The sequence below is a fragment of the Antechinus flavipes genome, chromosome 4, assembly GCF_016432865.1.
Source record: "Antechinus flavipes isolate AdamAnt ecotype Samford, QLD, Australia chromosome 4, AdamAnt_v2, whole genome shotgun sequence".
Classification (NCBI taxonomy): Eukaryota; Metazoa; Chordata; class Mammalia; order Dasyuromorphia; family Dasyuridae; genus Antechinus; species Antechinus flavipes.
In genome coordinates, this window is record NC_067401.1 from 308,384,132 (window position 1) to 308,407,207 (window position 23,076).

Genomic DNA, 23,076 nt, shown 5'->3' on the forward strand with positions numbered 1-23,076 from the left:
ATTGGGGAGAATAGAGCTGTATGCAGCTAGGACAACTGAGATACCCCCTGGAGAGGTGAAATCTGTTCCTCTCCAGCCTATGGATCCCCTACCTCCAGGCACAGTAGGCTTGACCATTTCACCTCCTTGTATGTACAAAACAGTGTCCATCCACACACTGATGTGGGAAACTGGGGAATGTGTAGATAATATCCCAGTCACTAATACAGGTAGTCAATGTGTGACTTATCACCCAGGAGACGTAGTAGCATCAGGGTTACTCATACAGAATCCTAATAAGCAGCCTCGTGATAGTCACCCAGGTTCTGACTCCAGACCACAAAAACCAGAAATATACTGGACAGCAGCAGTAACAGCTGACCGACCTATGCTCACTATCTATATAAATGGCCTACCATTGGAAGGATTGGTAGACACAGGTGCGGATCGTACAGTTATTAGAGGTGCCAGTTGGCCCAGTCACTGGCCAAAGATTAAAGCAGATACCTATATGTCTGGAGTAGGAGGATCAATAGCAGCTGAAGTTAGTGCTGCCCCTATGAGATGGACTTTTGAAGGCAAAACAGGAGTTTTTACTCCTTTTATAGTTGAAAAAATCCCCATCAATCTGTGGGGAAGAGATGTTTTACAACAATTGGGGTTAAAAATGAGTACTTCGGTTTTTTAAGCAGGGCTGCTGTTGAAGGCCTGCCAACACTAAACAGAGACATTAAGACACTCCTCCAACAAAAGAAAGGGGAGCCACGGGTAACCCTAGAGAACTTCTAAATTTAGTTCTCTATACCATTAATTTTTTAATCTTTGATAAAGATGCACTGGCTCCAGCAGACAGGTTTTATAACCCACCAGAAGAGCAGTGTCCAGTGCGAGCAGCTCCACTATCTTTAGATAATCGCCAGGTGATGTGGAGAGACCCAGAAAGTGGTGAATGGAAGGGACCAGATAGGCTAACTGCTTGGGGAGAAGATTTGCTTGCATCTCTACAGGTGGAGAAGGAATCAGATGGGTGCCTACGAGCCGCATTCGCCTTGTCCATCGCAGAAAGATGGAGCAGACCCTTGAAACAAAGGAGAAGACCCAAGAAATATCGGGTGGTTCTGTTGCTGATTGTGCTCATAAGAATTATTAGATTCCTGGCACATGAACTAATGGACAATGGAATCCTATTGGACTGTTTCTAGGACTTATGGACATGTGTAAATTTTCAGATTGATTCTTGTTATTTGTTACATTACTACTAGCCTGTGTTATATTGCTATGTGCTCATGTAAATTATGTATAATGCCTCCCATATTGATGGATTTATGTATATCATGTATATCTGTTACAAAGTTCTGGCCCATATTGATGGATTTATGTGTACCCCCTCAGAAACCCCCTATATTTTAAAACAAAAGAAAGGGGAGATGTTGGAATCCTTACTAACTGCTAAGTAATTAGAGTTGATCTAATCTTACAAGAAGTTGTTTTGGCCAGAACCTGAAACAAGGTACTAAGTAGAACTAATCAAGACAAGGCTTGTGTTCCCACCTTTACTCATTGGACTCCACAAGTATGCTAGCTTCACAAAGTACACTTTCTAACTTCAAGAGAGTTCACACCTCCCTTAAAGTCATTGGGCCAGAGAGCACTATGGGAGAAAACCCATAATCCCATTCTCTCAGAAGAGGCAGATAAAAAGCCAGCGATGAAGGATCTATGGCAGAATACATTTTTTCCTCTTGGCTGGCTGATCGCGCTAGACTCGAGAGAAACGACTCTGCTGCAGAGAACACTTTTGACGGACTTCAGTGGAGCTACGCCAGAAGCCCTCTCTCCGCAAATTGGTGGCTGGGCTCCCCAGAAGGAGATAAGAGAGATCTTCCATCTCTGTTGGAGGCAGAAGAAGGCAGAGGCAGAGGCTGAAGGACAGAACCTTTGGATTTGGAGACATCCGAAGGGCTCTAAGCCTCTAAACCGGCTGTCCTCTGAGAACAAACTCCAACATTTGAACTCTTAACACCCCACCATATTTACCTTCTAAAAATAAGTGAACAATTCATAAGTTATGTGAGTAGACAGCCAAAATGGATCACTCATAATAATAACTTGCATAGCACAGTGTCTGGCACACAGTAAGTGCTACATAAATATTAGTTATTATTATCATTAATTCAGAAAAATATAGGAACATACATGAATTGAGGCAAAGTAAGCTAGGCAGAACCAGAAAGACATTATAAGCAGTGATAGATATAAATAGAAAGACTAACCAACAATTTAAACTGAATTAAAACAACCAGTCTTAACTCCATTGAAGAAATGAGAAAAATTCACCCTTCCATTTATTGAAGAAATAGGGAACAAAAGGTGAGGAATATTGCAGGTATTTTTAGATTTGATATATTGATGAGTTTTTCTGGTTTTCTTTCATTTCTTTTTGCTATTGGGTATTTCTGGGGCTATTGGGAATATAATATTCAGAAATTAAGCAATGTAAAAACCAAAAAGTTCCATGAAATTTTTAAAATTAAAAAAATACTAAATAATGATAATATCTATTACTTAGATAACATTTAATATGTATCTGGTATTGTGCTAGGCACTTTACAACATACATATACATACAACATACAGCATAGTTAGTATGTTTTCAAAACTGATTTTGAACTCAGGTCTTCCTTAGTCCTGGATTGTACTACTTAGCTGAAACTTAGGCTTCTCTGGAGAAGCTGTGGAAAGAAGAAATTTGAATAAAAATACTTTCTTTATGCCAGAAAAAGTTTTTCAGGGGAAAATAAAAGTCAGTTTAGAACTTAAAAAATACTACAGTCGATAATTAGCATTTTCCAAAGGGATTTTTCTTCCTTTTTTTTTTTAAAAAAATTAATTCTAAATATAACTGTTTTGTGATTTTGTGGGCAAGATTCATAACAATTAACAGGGAATTATAATATGAAATAGTATTACTACTACTAATAGAGCAACATAAAATAAAATTGCACTGAGAATGGTCCACAGAGTTAAGAGAATCATATTAAAACATCTTATTAATAATTTGATGCACATAGAAGTTATTTGGTTCCCCAAAACACATTAAACAGCATCTCTATCTAATCTAATTTTATGATTTTAATATATTATATTCATTAAATAAGTATAAAATTATTAATATAGGTCAAAGGAAGTTAGTTATTGAAGATCAAAGTCTTGGATCCAGAGGATAGATTGAACCAATAAATGAAGATTTATACTTATAAATATTTTGATCTGTAGGTAAAAATTGATAGGGGAGACCAATCTATCAAGGAAAAAGCTGTGGCTATATACTTCAATAATTTTACTAGAATCCTGAATAGGAGCTCAGAAGATAGAATACGCTAAAAACTTCATGATGTCAATCTTAATATGTACTTTTGATGTTTTTATTGTATTTAATAGTATATTCTGTCTCCTGACCTTCGGTTCAGGATGCAAATATTAACATTTCTCTTTTTATAAAGGAGAAGATTGGTAGCTATTAGAACACATGATACATGACCAACAGGTTAACATTTATAGAAATACCTGAGAAGAAAGAATTGCTAGTTTAGTGTCTACAGTAAAAGCTGACAAGCCCATTGGATTCATTGGATTCATCACAATTCAAGAAAAGTAGTTTAGCATTATGAAGCAGTTAATATTCAACAATGGAATCAAAGGATCCTCTAAGAGTGACAACCACATGAGCTGAACCAACAATATTTCAACATGGAAGTGTCCATCAAATGTCTGAATCATGCTACTTTATTTATAGAATCAGTGGAATTTATCTTGACAATTCAGGACCAGGGGGTTGCCACCCAAAAATACAGAAAGATTATCATTAAAGAGTTTAGACTTATTGATTGATGTGGTAAGGAAGTAGTAGAAACTCTAACACATTACTATAGGTTCTGAACATTAGCACTTGCCAAATAACTAGCAAGATATGACCTAGTAGTTAGTTTTCATCAGAAATCCATAAACATTTATAAACTAACATGTTAGACCTTATACTATAAATACAAATTTTAAAATACTCTCAACGATTCAACAAGCACATTGTCTGCTTTCAGACCATTAGAATAGAAAATTGTTGCTCATAATTGCTAAGACACAGCATTGGTTTCTATAAGAATTTAAGGATAACATTTTAAATGGATGTTATCATAATAAATTGTCATAATCTCTAAACTTTGTGGAACAAAAATCTTTTTATATACCTGGCAGAAATAATCAGAATCTTGTAGTTATAGTATCAAGAATTATTTTTAGCTTCCTGTTTGATATTGGAGTTGTTTGAAGGTATTTTCACTTAAAAATATAAAATCTTTAAAAAATTAACAGAAATATATTGATTTTCTTCTCACTTCAAACCCCCTTGAAAAAAGAAGCAAAATAAATTTGCTGTATGAAATGTACACAAAGAAAACACATTCTCTCATTGACTATATTCAAAATCTCTCTCTCTCTCTCTCTCTCTCTCTCTCTCTCTCTCTCTCTCTCTGTCTGTCATTCTGTACTTTAAATACATCCTTGGTCCCTATTGGTCTTCTTGAATCATGAATGTGATAGTGTTTGTCATAATTCTTACAGTATTGTGTTTTTTACAGTATTTTTCTTATTATATAATTTTCCTGATTCTTTTTCATTTAATTTTTTTTATCAATTTAGTCTTCAAAAAATAAAAAAAATATTTATTGTTATATGAGAAATGATGAGCAGAGATTTCAGAAAAACCCAGAAAGACTTACATTAACTGATGCTGAATGAAGTGAGAAAAGTAAGGGGAACATTGTAAATAATAACATCAGTATTATTTAATGATCAATTATAATATCTTAGCTCTTTTCAGAACATAATGATCTAAGACAGTTCCAAAAGATTTGTGATTGAAAAAGCTGATGATTGCATTCATTTGCAAGTCCATCTATAGTATGTCAATGTGCCTATTTCTCATGGTCCTTCAAACATTTGTCTTTTTTTGGTCATCCATAGTAGTTTGATGGTTGTGACGTAAAACTTCAGAACTTCTTTAATTAGCATTTTTCTAATAATTGATTATTTGTAGCATTAAAATATTAAAAATATGTATATCTATATCTTCCTTGTCCTTGATTTCTTTCCTTGAGAACTATCTTTTTATATTCTTAAACCATTTGCCAATTCTTATAAATCTTAATCAACTTACTGAATATTTTAAAAATGGGATCTTTAGTTAGCGAATGTAGCTGCAAATACTTTCCTTAGTTAATTTTTCCCCTTCAATTTTAACTTTATTGGATTTATTTGTGTATTTTAAAAAATAATTTATGTAATAAGAACTATCCATTTCATTCTCTGTTCTTTGATCCTCTCTGTCACTCATTGATCATGAACTTTTTCTTCCATCCATAAATGTGATAATCTCCCCATGTTTTTCTAATTTATTTTATTATGTGACTTTTTATATCTAGAGCACATATTCATTTCAAGATTATCTTTGTATGAGATTGGAGTAATTGGAATTAATCTAATTTCTTTCATACCTCAGTCCAATTTTCAAAAAAGTTTTTAATCAAATAGTTTTACCTCAGTAAGCCTACCGAAGATAGACTTATACTCCAATTTTTTTCAATAACAAAAAGCTGTTATTTTATTCACTTGTGAAATGGTCCTCAGAACATTAGATATAGAAGAATATTGGAAGGAAAAATATTTATATACATATATTCTGTTAAAAGATTATTAGAATAACATATGAGTAATTAAAAAAGTAATAGTAGCAATAAAAACAAGACTTAGCATGACATTAGTAGACAGAGAACCAGTCCTACAGTTAAAAAGCTTGGAATCAAATTCAATTCTGACCTATTTTGACTGGTAATACTGGTCAAGTCATTTTACCTCCAACTCAGACTTTTAAAATTTATGTTGCAAAATATTTGATAATGGGCATTTTCTTACTGAAGACCCTATATCAATGTGATTAAAGATTTAAAGAAAAAATAGTAGTAATAATCTTAGGCTTGTATAGCAATTTGTACTTTATGATGTTTTTTGATATATTTAATCTTATTTATTTTTATGTGTTCTTGAAGAAAACAGTGAAGACAAATATTAGTTTGAATCTTTTTCTTTTTAATCTTTACATTGATTTTTACATTTTCTTTTTTTAGACTAAAAGTCACATAACTATACCTTCATACCTCCAAAATAAATCTTCAGCAAGTGCATAATTCCTGTAAGTTTAGAGGACTCAATTGAAGTAGATATTACAGGTAAATGCAATTATTTTTTGTTAGTAAATTGGTTGAATTAATCAGGTTCTTAAACTTTTTATTACTACTATTTAGGATTTCTATATCGATTTTGCAGGAATTCTTTTAAGTTATGGGTTTCAAATATTGTGAATTCTACCTGAGTCCCTACTCAGTTCCTCAGAGATGTGTTTCCCCCATAATTCTTTAACTCTCTCTTCTTTTTCCACATTCTTCCACCAGAATTGAAGAGTAGAAAGGGAATAAAGGAAACCTTCTTCCCTGAGTAGTTTTTACTTTGCCTGGAAGCTTGGGATCTATATCCTATTTGTAGAATGATAAGTTGTAATAACTCAGCAACCTTCACTAACTCAGTTTCACAGAGTGGAAAAAGATAATAAGGACACATCTCATGGAATGTTTGGATATTTAAGCTTGGCAAATGAATCAAAACCTGCCCAGAAAAGTAAAGTATAAGTAAAAATTGGGGGTGGAAGTAGAAAGGAAAGGGCAAATAAGAGTGATCCATATTGTTGTTCTTCCTTTTCACCATCTGGGAAAAAAATCCTTCTAAATCTTTTAAATTCCAGGGTCCAGTATTCTGCTTTCAAAATAGGATAGTGGTGGGAAATAATATTTTTATTGTTTATATATATTTTCTTTTTAATAAGCTTTCATGTTAGGGATTTAACTTATAATGGGGAGTAGCTTATGTTTGGACCAGTTTGAAATAATATACAGCTGTATGACAACAGAATCTTGTTTATCAAGCTGTTTCATTTCTACAATAGTTCAAAGTTGTGAATTAAAATAAGGATATGATACTGGGCCAATAAGCTATTTCTGGTGATTCTCAAGGAATGAATTAAGTGTCTTGGCTCAAACCTTTTCTCCAAAGAATTGAACACAATAGTTTCCACAGCATAACTTGTAAAATATTTCATTGGGCAGATCTGCTTTAAAGAAGCTACCACTTGTGCCCAAATGCATAAGTAAATTTCAAATGCAAATATTTGTCAATATAATGTAGGCAAAGTCTATGTAAAGACATTTAATAGAAATACTAGGTGCACTGTCATATCTTACAGAAGACAATGCACATGTAGGCCCATTATAGATTGTACAATCCATTTTGAATGCTCAGAATTAAAAAAAATCCCATCAATCTAAAATTTGGTGAAGTGTCAAACATTAGGCCTTCAAAATCAGACAATATCTACCATCATGCAAAAAAGTGATAACAAAGGTACTTTGAAATCTAGCATTCTACTGTAGACAAAATACTTTGTTTAGAACTTTTAAACTAAATGATTTTTCTATTTTTTAAAGTATAGCAGGTCATTAGAAAATATAGGTAATGTTCATCATGCTAAAGTAGTTAATACATGTTCCTTATAATCTTGCCAAACAGACATGTTTTCTTTAAAATGAACAATGCAGAAAAGAATCCTTTGAAATATCTTTGAAAAGTTTTTAGCTTTGTGATTGTTTTTCTTTATAATCAGTAAGTGTTTGTCAGTTAAAGCCCTGAGATATTAGGTGAAACAAATGGCTCAAGTAACTGTGTTAAATAATATGGAGGTAACATTTAGGTAATTGCAATACATGTAATACATATATTTTTACAATTAGGTGGCTAATTGCTTCTTGTCTTTGTCTGTCAAGGCTAGATACTACAAACAACAAAATACATAGATTCAATTTGAAAGAGACAAAATAAATATACATTGGATGTATTTTGGGGGAGGGCTTATCCATATAAACAAAGGCAAATGAAATTGTACAATTATCAAGTAAATTTAAAACCATCCATCAATATTTGAGTTTGATATTAGTGATATTACAGAACTAGTACTATCCCATTCCTTTTCATTAATAATTATGGGGAAAATGAAAAAAAACCTATAGCATATATTTCTTGATAATGGATACATGCATAGAACAAGAAATTTTAATTTAATATTCATTCATTTATTTATTTGAGCATTTAGGAAGTATCATACCTGGGAGTTGTTAAATCACTCTGTCTTGAAATCTTTGGTATCATGTGTCATCATCATCCTAGACACCCTGCATATCCTCTTCTCCCTTTCCACCTCTTGCTCTAAGATCAATAATCAAATCAATACTGCCATAATCTCTGAAAAGGACATATCAGTGGACCATTCTATTAATTGTCTCCCACTCAAAATCCCACTGACATATGTGTGTGTATACATTGTATTCCTGTATTCCTTGATGTAAGGGACTATCTTGCTCTTGTATTTGACATCCTCAAAATTTAGCACAATAATTAGAAAGTAACAAGTGTTTAATAGATGTTTTTTATTCAATCATTCTAATATTTATTAAGTGCCTATTATGTACACAGATTGTGCAAACTGTGAAGATGTCATAGAAGAAATGTTACTGTTTTTTCCTTCTCATTGAAGATTTAGATCAGATATAGAAACAGCACATACAAAATAGTTGTGTCAATGAAAGGCTTTATATGTTTTGAATAAGTAGGAAAACCACAAAATTCCTTATGAATTTAAGGTCATGAACAATCCTTTTTTATCAATTATATGCATAAAGACTTGAATGGTATATTAATTTAATTTGTATATGATACAAAACTAGGAGGACATGTTGAATGAGGCATTCTGAAAGTGAAAAGTGGAACCACTATGGCAGAGTAAAGGTAGAAACTCATTCTGCTTTCTCTCCAATTGTGCTCCAAACAACTTTAAAATAACAAAATTCAGATTGAATTTTAGAATGATACAACCAAAAACTCAGGTAATACAATTTCCCAGGCCAAGACAACTTGAGAAGTTGCAAGGAAAGGTCTTACTGATATAGTAATTTTTACTTAGAATGACATGTAGCATAGGTCCCACCCCTATAAGTCAGCAGCAGACTTTCAAGGCATCTGCATCAGATATAGAAGCAGCTTTGGAACCTCTTAGTTCACTGAAGGTAAGAGGTTATAGGGGACCTTCACTGATGTTGAGTGCAGGACCCCATTGTATTCCATACATTGTTATACATCACGAGATGAGGGTGAGGGAGAACATTAGCACACTTGTACTTGTAATTTTAGGAAAACAGGAGAACTGGTTATTCCAAGGAATAGAAAAGTGCTTTTGATTGTTCACAAGGTAGCAGAAGCATTGGTTTCAGGTCCAATGCAGGAAAAAAAAATTACTAGCATTTACAGTCATAGGAGAGAAGGAGCCTGAATCACACTTTCAGGGACATAATGAGAGATAGCACTTGTGGGTACAGGGAAGCAAGAGTCTTTATAACAGTTCCAGAGCAGAGAAGAATACTTAGGGTCACTTAAAACCATAGCACAGCACCAGAGAACAATGACCACACCTTTCCTTAGATCATATCCCTTTGGAAGAATTAAAAACCCCAAGCTAGCATTAAAAACAATATTACAAAAGAACTAAGACAGTACCTCCCTTACCCTGTGGTAAGAGCCCAATTTTACCATAAAGTTAAAAGTCAAGAAATAAGCTGGAAAAATCACCAAACAACAAATGAAGAACATTACAATAGAAAGTTACTATGGTGATATGGAAGATCAAGGCATGAGCACAGAAGGAGACAATGAATTTAGAAGAGCTACATACAAAGCCTCAAAGAGAAAAATGTGTTAGACATAAGCCCAAAAGAATTCTTTGAAAAACTCAAAAAGAATTAAAAAAAAACAAATAAGAGATGGAAGGAAAATTGGGAAGAGAAATGAGAGTGATGAAAGAAAATAATAAAAAAAACCAACTGCTTGGTAAAAGAAGCACAAAAAAAAAATGGTTAAAAAAATAACACTTTAAAAACAGAATTGGCCAAGTGGTGATGTACATAAATTCACTGAGGAGAAAGCAGAACTGGCCAAAAGATGTTTTAAAAAAAGTTTAATGAAGAAAATAATGCCTTAAAATTAGTGTTGAGTGAGTAGAAGCTAATGACTCCAGGAGACATTAAAAAACCCCAATAAAACAAAATCACAAGAATGTTAAAAAAAAAAAAAAAAGATGTGAGCTATCTCATTTGAAAAATAAATGACCTAGAAAATAGATCGAGATAGAGAGAAGGAGAAACAGTAGTGGGGGGAGAGTTGGATAAAGGGAAATATATGATAGCTATAACTGATGAGTTCTCACTTAAAAATAAAGCAAATAACAGAATGAATTAAAAAAACAAAGTCTGATATGATGTTCCTCACAAGGAACTCACCTGAATCAGTGACACAACTGCAGAATAAAAGTGAGGGGCTGGAGCAGAAATCTACTTTGCTTCAGCTAAAAAAAAAAAAAAAGCAGAGATCACAACCATGATCTCAGACAAAGTAAAAGCAAAAATTAATAAGAAAAGCAGAGAAGCTATATTTTACTAAAAGGTATCATAGATGATGAAGTAAAACTAATATGATCATATATCAATATCAATATATATGCACCAAATAATTAGGATCCTAATTTTTAAAGGAAAAAGACAAATGAGTAATACAAGGAAATCGATAGTAAAATAATTCTGGTAGGGGGTCTCAACTTTTCCTTTTCAGAACAAGATAAATTTAATCTCTCTCTCTTCCTCCTTCCTCTAACAAAACAAACCTAACAAACAAAAACCTAAAATAAATAAATAAAAAACTAAACAAAGAAGAGAAATGTTAAAGAGGTTAATAGAATTTTAGGGGAAAAATATGTGATAGATCTTTGAAGAAAATGGAATTTTAATATAAAGGAATATATCTTTTTCTTAGTAATACATACCACCTTCACAAAAACTGACCTTATAAAAACCTACACAACTAAACATGGAAAAGCAGAAATATTAAGTGCATCCTTTTTAGACCATAATGCAATAAAAATAACATTCAACAAAGGATCATGGAGACATAGATTAAAAATTAATTAGAAACTAAACAATCTAAACTTTTTTTAATTATAGATTTTTATTTACAAGATCTATGCATAGGTAATTTTTCAGCATTGACCCTTGCAAAACCTTCTGTTCCAACTTTTCCTCTTTCCCCTCCCTCCCCTAAATGGCAGGTAGAACCATACATGTGTACGTATCCATACAGTTATTTTGCTTAAACAAGAAAAATTGGACTTAGACATAAGGTAAAAATAACCTGAGAAGGAAATAAAAAATGCAAGCAGGCAAAAAGAGAGGGAGTGGAAATGCTATGTTGTGATTCATACTCATTCCCCATAGTTCTTTCACTGGTTCTCTTTAGCTGGTTCTCTTCATTATTGAAAAAGTGGAACTGATTTGGTTCATCTCATTGTTGAAGAGAGACATATCCATCAGAATTGACCATCATACAGTATTTAAACAATCTAAACTTAAAGAACAAATGGGTCAAAGAATGAATTATAAAAACAATAAATAATTTTATTAGTGACAATGATACAACAAACCACAATTTATAGGATACATCTAAATTAGTACTTAGTGGAAAATGTATCTCTTTAAACAATTATATTTGAAAAATCAAAGAAGGGACTAATGCAGTGGTACTCAAACTTTTGTTCTCAGTATATTCATGTTGTAAAAAACTATCGAGGATCTGTTCAAAGAGTTTTTGTTCACATGGGTTATGAAATTAAAGCAATTAGCAGGAGCTATTTTGCCCAATTATGTGCCAATATATTTAACAATCTAGGTAAAGTGGATGAATATTCATAAAAATATAAAGTGCCCAGATTAACAGAGGAAACAATTTTATCTTAGAAAAAGAAAGTGAAGAAATGATAAAAGGCTTCCTTAAAAAAATTCCTAGAATTAGATAGATTCACAAGTGAATACTACCAAGCATTTAAAGAACAATCAAGTCTAATCCTCTATAAACTATTTGGAAAAAAAGCAAAGGAATTTTCCCAAGTTCTTTTTATGACACAAACATGATGCTGATATCTAAGTCAGGAAGAGCAAGGACAAATATAGAAAACTATAGACCAATTTCTTTAATGAATTTGATGTAAAACTTTTCAATAAAATACTAGCAAGGAGATTGCATCAGTATATCATTAAAGTCATATACTATGATGAAGTGGCATTTATACCTGGAATGCAGAACTCATTAGGAAAATTATCAGAATAATTGACTATCAATAAAATAATGAACAAAAATCATATGATTGTATCAATAGATTCAGAAAAGCTTTTTGACAAAATATTTTGATTAAAAATGCTAGAAAGCATAGAGATAAATGGGAATTTCCTTAAAATTATAAGGAGTTTCTCTCTAAAACCCTCAGCAAAAATGCCTCAGCAAGCATTATTTTTAGTGGGATAAGTCAAAAGCCTTTCTAATAAGAAAGCACAAAATTGCTTCAATTATTTAGATCTGACTTGTCTTGGGGGCAGGGGGAGAAATTTTTTGAAATTTTGTTTATCTAGGCATTGACCCACACGTAACACCACACACCAAGATAAGGTCAAAATGGGTTCATGACCTAGGCATAAAGAATGAGATTATAAATAAATTAGAAGAACATAGGATAGTTTACCTCTCAGACCAATGGAAGAGGAAGGAATTTATGACCAAAGAAGAATTAGAGATCATTATTGATCACAAAATAGAAAATTTTGGTTATATCAAATTGAAAAATTTTTGTACAAATAAAACTAATGTAGACAAGATTAGAAGGGAGACAATAAACTGGGAAAACATTTTTACAATCAAAGGTTCTGATAAAGGCCTCATTTCCAAAATATATAGAGAATTGACTCTAATTTATAAGAAATCAAGCCATTCTCCAATTGATAAATGGTCAAAGGATATGAACAGACAATTCTCAGATGAGGACATTGAAACTATTTCTAGCCATATGAAAAGATGCTCCAAGTCATTATTAATCAGAGAAATGCAAATTAATACAACTCTGAGATACTATTACACACCTGTCAGATTGGCTAGAATGACAGGGAAAGATAATGTGGAATGTTGGAGGGGATATGGGAAAACTGGGACACTGATGTTGATATGATATGATCAATCAACATGATTGATGTTGATGTTGGTAGAATTGTGAACGGATCCAGCCATTCTGGAGAGCAGTCTGGAACTATGCCCCCAAAATTATCAAATTGTGCATACACTTTGATCCAGCAGTGTTACTATTGGGCTTATATCCCAAAGAGATCTTAAAAAAAGGAAAGGGGCCTGTATGTACAAGAATGTTTGTGGCAGCCCTCTTTGTAGTGGCCAGAAACTGGAAACTGAGTGGATGCCCATCAATTGGAGAATACCTGAATAAATTGTGGTATATGAATATTATGGAATATTATTGTTCTGTAAGAAATGACCAGCAGAATGATTTCAGAAAGGCTTGGAGAGATTTACATGAACTGATGCTGAGTGAAATGAGCAGAACCAGGAAATCATTATCTACTTCAACAACAATACTATGTGATGATCAATTCTGATGGACGTGGCCACCTTCAACAATGAGATGAACCAAATCACTTCCACTAGAGCAGTAATGAAATGAACCAGCTACATTCAGCGAAAGAACTCTGGGAGATGACTATGAACCACTACACAGAACTCCCAATCACTCTATTTTTGTCCGCCTGCATCTCTGATTTCCTTTACAGGCTAATTGTACACTATTTTAAAGTCTGATTCTTTTTGTACAGCAAAATAACTGTTTGGACATGTATACATATATTGGATTTAACTTATACTTTAACATATTTAACATGTATTGGTCAACCTGCCATCTGGGGGAAGGGGTGGGGGGAAGGAGGAGAAAAGTTGGAACAAAAGATTTTGCAATTGTCAATGCTGAAAAATTACCTATGCATATATCTTGTAAATAAAAAGCTATAATAAAAAAATGAAAATTTTGTTTATATAGTTTCTGGATTTGTCTTGGAAGGTAGAGTCCCAAATAGTTTATATTGTTTGCAGTTATTGAAATTTAAATGAAATTTCTCTATCACTTTTTCCTGAACTTTGTTGGTAACATAAAGCTATGTGAGCTTATTTTTTATCCTGAACTTTGCTGAAGTTCTTCATTATTTCACCTATATATATTTTTTTGATTTTTTAAGTATGCCATCATATAATCTGCAAAGAATGAAAGTTTTCTTTACTCATTATATATTTTAATTCCTTTCATTTCTTTTTTTGGATTTCTAATATAATTTTGAATAATGGTGGTGTGTTCATGTGGTTCCTGGATTTGTCTTGACAGGTAGACTCCTAAATATTTTATTTTGTCTACAGTTATTTTAAAATGGAATTTCTCCTTCTAATTCTTGCTGTTCAGCATATATCTTATAAATAGCTATAATTAAAAAAATACTGATGATTTATGGGGTTTATTTTATATCCTGCAACTTTGCTAAAATTGTTAATTATTTCAAACAATTTTTAGGTGATTTCCTAATTTTTTCTAAGTATGTCATTATATCCTATGCAAAAAATGATTGTTTTATTTCCTCATTGCCTCTCTAATTTCTTCCATTTCTTTTTCTTCTTTTATTGCTAAAACTAGCATTACTACTACAATACTGAATGGTACTGGTGATAATGAGCATTCTTGTTTTGCCCATATCTTATTGGGAATGTCTCTAGCTTGTCCCCATTATATATAGTGCTTGCTGGTTGTTTTAGTTAGATGCTGCTTATCATTTTAAGGAAAACTGCATTTATTCCTATGCTCTCTGACATTTTTAATAGGAAAGATGTATTTGTCAAGTCTTTTCTATATATATTGAGATAATCATATGATTTCTGTTAGTTTTGTTATTGATATGATCGATTATACCAGTAGTTTTCCTGATTTTGAACCAGCCCTGCATCCTAGTATAAATCCTACTTCATATTGAATTGCATCCTAATATAAATCCTACTTCATATTGAATTATCTTGGTGATAAGTTATTGTAATCTCTTTGCTCACATTTTATTTAAATTTTTTTGTTTCAATATCCTTTAGAAAGTTTTGTCTAATATTTTCTTTCTCTATTTTAGCTGTTCCTAACTTAGGTATGAGCACCATGTTTGTGTCATAAAAGGAATTTGGGCAGGACTCCTTTGTCTATTTCCTCAAATAGTTTATATAGTATTGGAATTAATTGTCCTTTAAATATTTGGTGGAGCTCACTTGTAAATCCTTCTGGCCTTGGAGATTTTTTCTTAGGGAGTTCATTGAAAGTATGTTCAATTTCTTTTTTCTAAAATGAGGTTATTTAAATGTTTTATTTCTACTTCTGTTAATCTGAGCAATTATAATTTTTTGTAAATATTCATCCTTTTTGCTTAATTTATTAGATTTGTTGGCATACGTTTATTGACAAAATAACTTCTAATCATTGCTTAAATTTCTTCATTGCTGGTAAATTCAGCCTTTTCATTTTTGGTTCAAATAATTTGAGTTTCTTCTTTTCTTTTTCTAATCAAGCTAACCAAATGGCTATCTATTTTGTTGGTTTTTCCATAAAATCAACTCTTAGTTTTAAATTCAATAGTTTTCTTACTTTCAATGTTACCACTCTCTCCTCTGATTTTCAAAATTTTAAATTTGGTATTCAATTGGCATTTTAAAATTAGTTCTTTTTCTAGCTTTTTTAATTCCATGCTCAATTCACCGATCTCTTTCTCTATTTTATTTGTGTAAGCATTTAAGATATAAAATAATATAAGAACTGCTTTGGCTGTATCCCATATGTTTTGGTTTGTTGTGTCATTATTGTCATTCTCTTGAATGATTTTTTTTGTTGTTTCTATGTTTGACCCACTTATTCTTTGGGATTATATTGTTTAATTTCCAATTAGTTTTTAGTCTATCTTTTCCTGGCCCTTTATTGCATCTAATTTTTATTGCATCATGGCCTGAAAATATTGCATTTATTAGTTCTGCCTCTCTACATTTGATTGTGAGGTTTTCATGCTCTAATAATACATGGTCAATTTTTGTTCACATACTATGTACCACTAAAAATGTATATTTTTATCTCCTTTTTATTTTCTGCAGAGGTCTAACATATCTAAGTTTTCTTAAATTCTATTAACCTCCTTGTAATTAGATTTATTTAATTACAAGAGGGGAAGGTTGAGAACCCCCAGTACTATAGTTTTGCTGTCTATTTCTCCTATAATGACAACTTCTCTAAGAATTTGGATGCTGTACCACATGGTGCAAATATGTTCAGTATTGATATTACTTCATTGTCTATGGTACATCTTAACAAAATGTAGATTCCTTCCTTATCTCATTTAATTAGACCTTTTTTTTTTTTTTTTTTTTGCTTTTGCTTTGTATGAGATCAGAATTGCTGCTCCTGCTTTTTTTTTTTTTTTTTTTTGCTTCAGCTGAAGCATAATACACTCTGCTTCAGCCTTTTTTCCTCTTGCTCTGTATGTAGCTCTGTTTCAAATGCATTTCTTGTAATATTGTAGGATTCTGTTTTTAAATCCAATCTGCTATATACATCCATTTTATGGAAGAATTCCCAAAGAGAATTTGAGAAGGCTGTCCCAAAGACATCTTTATACAAAAATATTTATAACACTTCTTAGTGATGGCAAAGTATTGGAAATTGAGGAAATGCCTATCAATAGCTTACTAAATTGGATTATATTATTGTGATGAATTACTATTGTGCTATAAAAAATGAAGAGCAGGATGCTTTGATTAAAAAACCTAAGTGAAGTGGTAGTACCAGGAGAATATCATACACAGTAACTGCAATAGTATATAATGATCAAGTGTGAATGACTTAGCTGTTCTCAGCAATATAATAATGGGAGATAATTCTGAAGAATTTGTTACCAAAAAATGCTGCCCCTTTCAGAAAAAGAACTCATGGAGATGAATACAAATCAAAGCATACATTCTTTATTTTTCTTGTTATTTTTTTTTTTTTTTGCATCATGGAATGCACCACTTCCCAAACATATGGAATATATATTTTGCAGTATTGCATATCTATCATTAATCATAAATTATTTGTCTTCTCAAGATGGGGAAAAGGAGGGGAGAGAATTTGGAATTCAAAATTTGTAAAAATGAATATCAAAAATCGTTTTTATATGTAATTAAAAAAGATTGAAGCATTCTTGACAAAGTAGAGCTTTGGAATGATCTAATAAGACAAATTTCAATGGAAAGAAGTGTGAAATTAATGTTTTCAACCTAAGTGTATAGACTTTACAAGAATGAGGAATATAGAGAGACAGAAAAGAAGTTTATCTGAAAACAAAACAAAAATATTTATGGGATTTAGCAGATATCAAACTCAATATGAATAAAGAATCAAAAATTTCAAGCAATGATAGAATCCAAAATTTGAAGAATGATAGTCTGAACTGAGACATCTAAAGCTTGATATTAAGAGAGTTTTAAGTTTCATTACACAATATACCGATCAGTGCTATAATTTAGAAAGGACACTCATAACCAAGGGAGAAAAACAAACAATATGGAAGGCCTCAAGATCTTGCCATAGAATGTTATCCCTGCCTGAAATCTTTCTACTTTCTAAACCATAGAGATATTCCTGCAGCATATATCTGACTATGTCATTCCCCAACTTTAAGAAGTTCCTTTGGCTAGCAATTGATTCTAGGTCCAGAAACAGATACAAATCTTTTTGTTAGACACTTAAAATCTTTTCCCCTTTGTTTCCAATGTATATATACTATTCCAAGTTTTTATATATTATATTAGCACACTTTATGTTTCAGTCAAAATTACCTACTTTCTATTCTTTGTTCTTATATATCATTTCAATGTATTTACCCAAGCTATTTTCTACATTCTTCTCTTTGCCTTAAATTTCTTCCTTACCTCTAGATGATAGAATCCACACTTCCTACAAAGTCTCACTCAACTGTGCTGCAACATAATCGCAACCACTTGATGTTGGCATAGTTCTTTTGTACCTGTAGTTTGCATCATATCTGCTTCATTTTGGGTGTCTCCGTCTTGTATGTATTTCTCCTGTCACAGCAAAGATGCATTGTGAACTATCTATTTTTATGTTTCTACCTTGCCATTTTATTAGTCCACTTTCCATCCTCTTCCCTAAAACCTTCCTTTTTTTCTTACTTCTATTAAATTTCAGAATTTCTTATTTGTTATGTACTTCCCTCTGCTCATATCTACCTCACTGCCCTCACTGATTGTCATTTTCAATGCTTTGAAGAATATTGTGTTCCAGAACTCATAGATATATAATAATGCCTATAGAATATTGGTACTAAAAGTGGGCCTTCATTTCTGGGAGAAATTTAAGATCATAAATGGAACTTTGAAATTTCTTGAAGTGAAACCAGAATACACACTTTAAAAAAATTAGCCCAAATTATTGTCTATTTATACAATTTATCCTAAATATATACTATGCATACTGATGTACAAAACTGTAGGTTGTTCCTACAATGTTGGACAGTTAATTTTCTTCATCAACTTTGTTTTTCTTATGTGGATGATTAAGTCAAACTCTTTCTGGCTGGTCACCTGGTGAGGATGATTGGTAAATAGCCTGTGCATTTTACTGGTATCATTTCAATGCCATACAAAAGGGAAGAGGAGGCCCCTACTATTTTGGATGAACCCCATGGAATGGGCCAGCATAACTGGCTGGTTAAATACTTTATTGGAAGGAATACCTAAGTTAGTGAGGTCACAAATCCCTTGGAGTACTTGGAGTATATTCTGTATTTCTTTTATGTGGCATATTCCTGACAGAAGTTTCTTGAGGAAAGAAATTGATTCTTTTGTCTTTTTTATATATAATGATTAGGACAATACATTTCTTACAGTGGGACATTAGTGAAAGTTTGTTAGTTATGTTGATTATAAGAAACTTCTTGGAAGAAATTTTGTTTTACACACCAAAAAAAGTCTTATTTCCAGCAGAAGCAGCATGTCACAATTACTGACCTGATCTAGTTTAGGAAAACTAAATAGTTGCAGATGTGCCCCATCTGCACAATTTAGCAATTGATGAAATGCCTTGTTCAGTATTATGTTTGATAGAATATTGTATAAAGGCTGACTTTGCTCCTGTTTTTTTTTTTTTCTTCTTGTCTCCCACCTAGCATAAAAATACATTATATAACAAGTAATACATAGCTGTAGTGGTGATAGTTGTTAAATTTCTCAAAAGCAAGGCTCTTTTGGGAAATTGCTATATATATATATATATACACACACACATATATATAAAACTTATACATTCTATTTTTCCTTCTCAAATAGTTTTATTTTAAATTTACAAAACATTGAGAAGCACAATCCTATCAATACACAAATAGCTTTTTTAAAATATGGATTTCTGTTATATACAGTCTATTTTAAAAAGCTTATTGTGAAAGCTTTGAATTTTAATTTTGTTAATCATGGGATTTTTCCTTTTGTGGTTCCTTTCAAAACATAAACCATATATCCTTTCCAAATTCACTTTGCCCTTTGCTTCTAATATATTTGGACAGTTTTCATTTGTGATTTCTTGAAATATCGAGTTTAGGCCTTTTTAAAAACATCCTAATTTCCAGGAAGTCCAATCATTCTCATTTATCTTTGTGTGACATGTTTTCCAGATATGGATAATATATTATATTCTCTTTTTTTCTCAATCTTTTGATTTTATTTTAATATTGTTTTCATGTCATAGAGTCTCACATTTCTCTTTGGTCTATTCTCATTTTCAGTGACACCTTCAAGGAGATTGTTTTAGCTTTGGTGCTCAATACCTCCTTATTAACCTGGACTTCGTTCTTCCAATTCTTTTTTTTCCCCAAAGGTTTTCCTTTCTTTCTTTTTTTTTTTTTCAAAGCTCATTTCATTTCTTCTAGGTATTTATTCCTTAAGGAAAATCCATTGTCTTCTTCCCCTACTGAATCTTTACTTGCAGTTGTTATGAGTACACATACTTCCATCCTCATACACTATAACTATCTCTTTGTATGTATATATGAATATATCTACACTTTTATACATACATGTATACATACATACACACATATACACACACACACTCTTTTAGGCTGTTTTTTGGATATTTCTAAATCAACAATTAAAAAAAATACTGGTTCATATTTTCTTTTATTTATTTCTCCAAATTTAGTTTATGAATTGTGATTTTTTTCCAGGGCTAGGATTAGTCCACTGCTATGTGTTTGAGTGGAATGGTCAGTCCTTTTTAGTTTTCTAGGCTCCTTGGTTGACTTCTACTTCTCTGGGTTTTTAAGATCTATTTCAGAGAATTGAATCATCATGGCCCTATATGATATCTCAGTACAGGATGCTAGGAACCTCAGGGCATTTGAGTGTATAGGCTATGAAAGTGTGAATGCTGCCAAGCCATATTGGATATTGCTATTTCTGAGAACTTCCAAGAAAATGAATGAAATGATTAATTTTTCATAAAGAATACTTTATTATTTGATGACATTTTACATATTTATGAATTTATCCAATAAACATTTCCCTCACTAATACTTCCTCTGTTTGGAATATTCCAGTACACTTCTTCCCTTTATCTCCAATTCATCATGATATTCAAGAGACCACACCATTACCTGCATTACATCCAGACAGGAGAGAGTCATCTTGAGGACAAACATGGACTAATATAAACAGAATAATAAAAAAGATAGCCACCTAAAAGAGAAAACATTTTATTTTTAAAAATGTCTTTTAAAATGGATTTTTATTGATCTTTTCTGTTTCTTACATTTCCATAGTATCTCATTTATCCTTTCTCTATCCTCTGCTGAGACCCATTCCATAAGATAAGTAGTATTTTTAAGAGAGAAAAAAAGTCAGTACAACTGATACATTGAAAATATTCAAAAAATATGTATGTGTAACATCTGTGAACCTTTCACTTCCACAAAATGGTAGGAAGCTGGGAGCATCTTCTCATATCTTTTCATTTGAGTCCAATTTGATTTTTATAAGCTTGCTACATTTACTTTTAATTTTTTTGGTATGCTATTTTTTCCATTTACTCTGTTATAGTTACTGTGTATTTTGTTTTCTTGGCTCTGCTTACTTCACACTTCATCAGTTCATTAAGATCTTTCCATGCTCCTATGTATTCAGCACAAACATTACTTATTATAGAACAGTAATATTCCATTACATTCACATAGGATGATTTATTTAGCCATGTCCCAATTTATAGCCATGCACTTTGGTTTTGATTCCATTGTCACAAAAATACTGCTATAAATATTTTGTAATACATGGGATTTTTTTCTTATCAATAGCTTCCTTTGGGTAAAAGCTAAGTAATGGAGCCTTAAGTACAAAAATATAGACATTCTAGTCATTTTATTTGCAGAATTCAGAATTGCTTTCCAAAAATGGTGGGACTATTTTATGTCTACCAACAATATCTTAGTATGGTTATCTTTCTACAACTTCTCCAACATTGATATTTTGAGAGGGCATTTTTGCTAACTGACTGCATGAGAAGTGAAATCTCAGGGCTGTTTTGGTCTTCATTTCTATTATTTGGAGTTATTTAGAGTGATTTTCATGTGGTTGTTAATATTTTGCAGATCTTTTGAGAATTGTCTGTTCATAACCTTTGACTATACATTTATTGGGAAAATAGCTATTGGCCTTTTATATATTAAATTGTTTATATATCTTGGATAATAAAGTGTGATGAGAGAAATTTAATATAAAGTTTTGTTTTAATTTATTATTGTTTTACCATTTTCTTTCTTAGGTGCATTAATGTTGTCTGTGCAGAAGCTTTTCACTTTTAAATTTTCTTTCCTGTTGTAGACATATTCCTTAAGTTACATTACTTTAATCTTTTAAAAAAAAATATGGCCTTGTTTTCATTGGCTCCCCTATCTTCAACCCTGTCCTTTCTTCCCATTTGATATTCCCTTTTCCTTTCCACATTTTAAGCTAGTACTATTCCTTAGTTTTTTTTTAAATTTTCTATTTTGGGAGCCTCATCAAAAAGAATTTCACTTTTAATTATCCATTTATTTCTTTTTACTCTATATTTCCTGATTTATGATCCCTAACATTATCTAGTCTTTCTTTTTTCTCTGTATCGTTCATGTAACCAAAATTTCCAAGATATTGCACCAAGGATTCCCTTATTCTGTGATGCCTCACTTTTAGAACAATGCCAATTATTGCAGATGTTAGGACACTGTCTATGGTAGGATCTCTCCCCAACTATCTCCCTGATTAGTCAGTGCACTACAAATTTGTGTTTTTTTTTTTTTTTTTTTTTTGGTTGACTTCCCCTCAAAAAATATGCCTGGAAATGCAATGTATTCAATGCCAATGTTCTCCCAACTCCTTCAGATACTAGTTGCTCTGTACCTCCCAGGAAAAGATGACTTTTCAAGCATCAAAACTCTCAGGCCTCATTCAAAATTAGATTCTCCTCTTTGACCATTATTCTTCAACTCTAGAACATTCATTAATGGAACTCCTACTCATTTCCAAAGCAAGGCCTCCTTTTTGCCTTCTCTTCTTTTCAATTTTTCTCCCTTTCTCCTCATACAGTCCCCTGTAGACTTTTCTGTTGCTCTGCATTATTTACTCCTCTTTCTATCCTCCTGCTAATTTATACCCTTTTAATTACCCTACAACATTTATAGTCCTTCAAATGAAACATTCACCTGTAGGTAGGGTATCACCATAACTTCTTGCTGTCATCTCAAAAGAAAATTTTTACTGGTCTTTCTGTGGTCACTCTGTTGCTGTTGCTAAACTTAGCTGATGTATTTATTTACTCCTCTTGCATTCCCATTCCCCCCCTTCTCCCCCCTGAATGGTTATAGAATAATTTTACATTATTTGAATGCCCTTTCTTTTGGATTTGAAGATCTTTCTCTT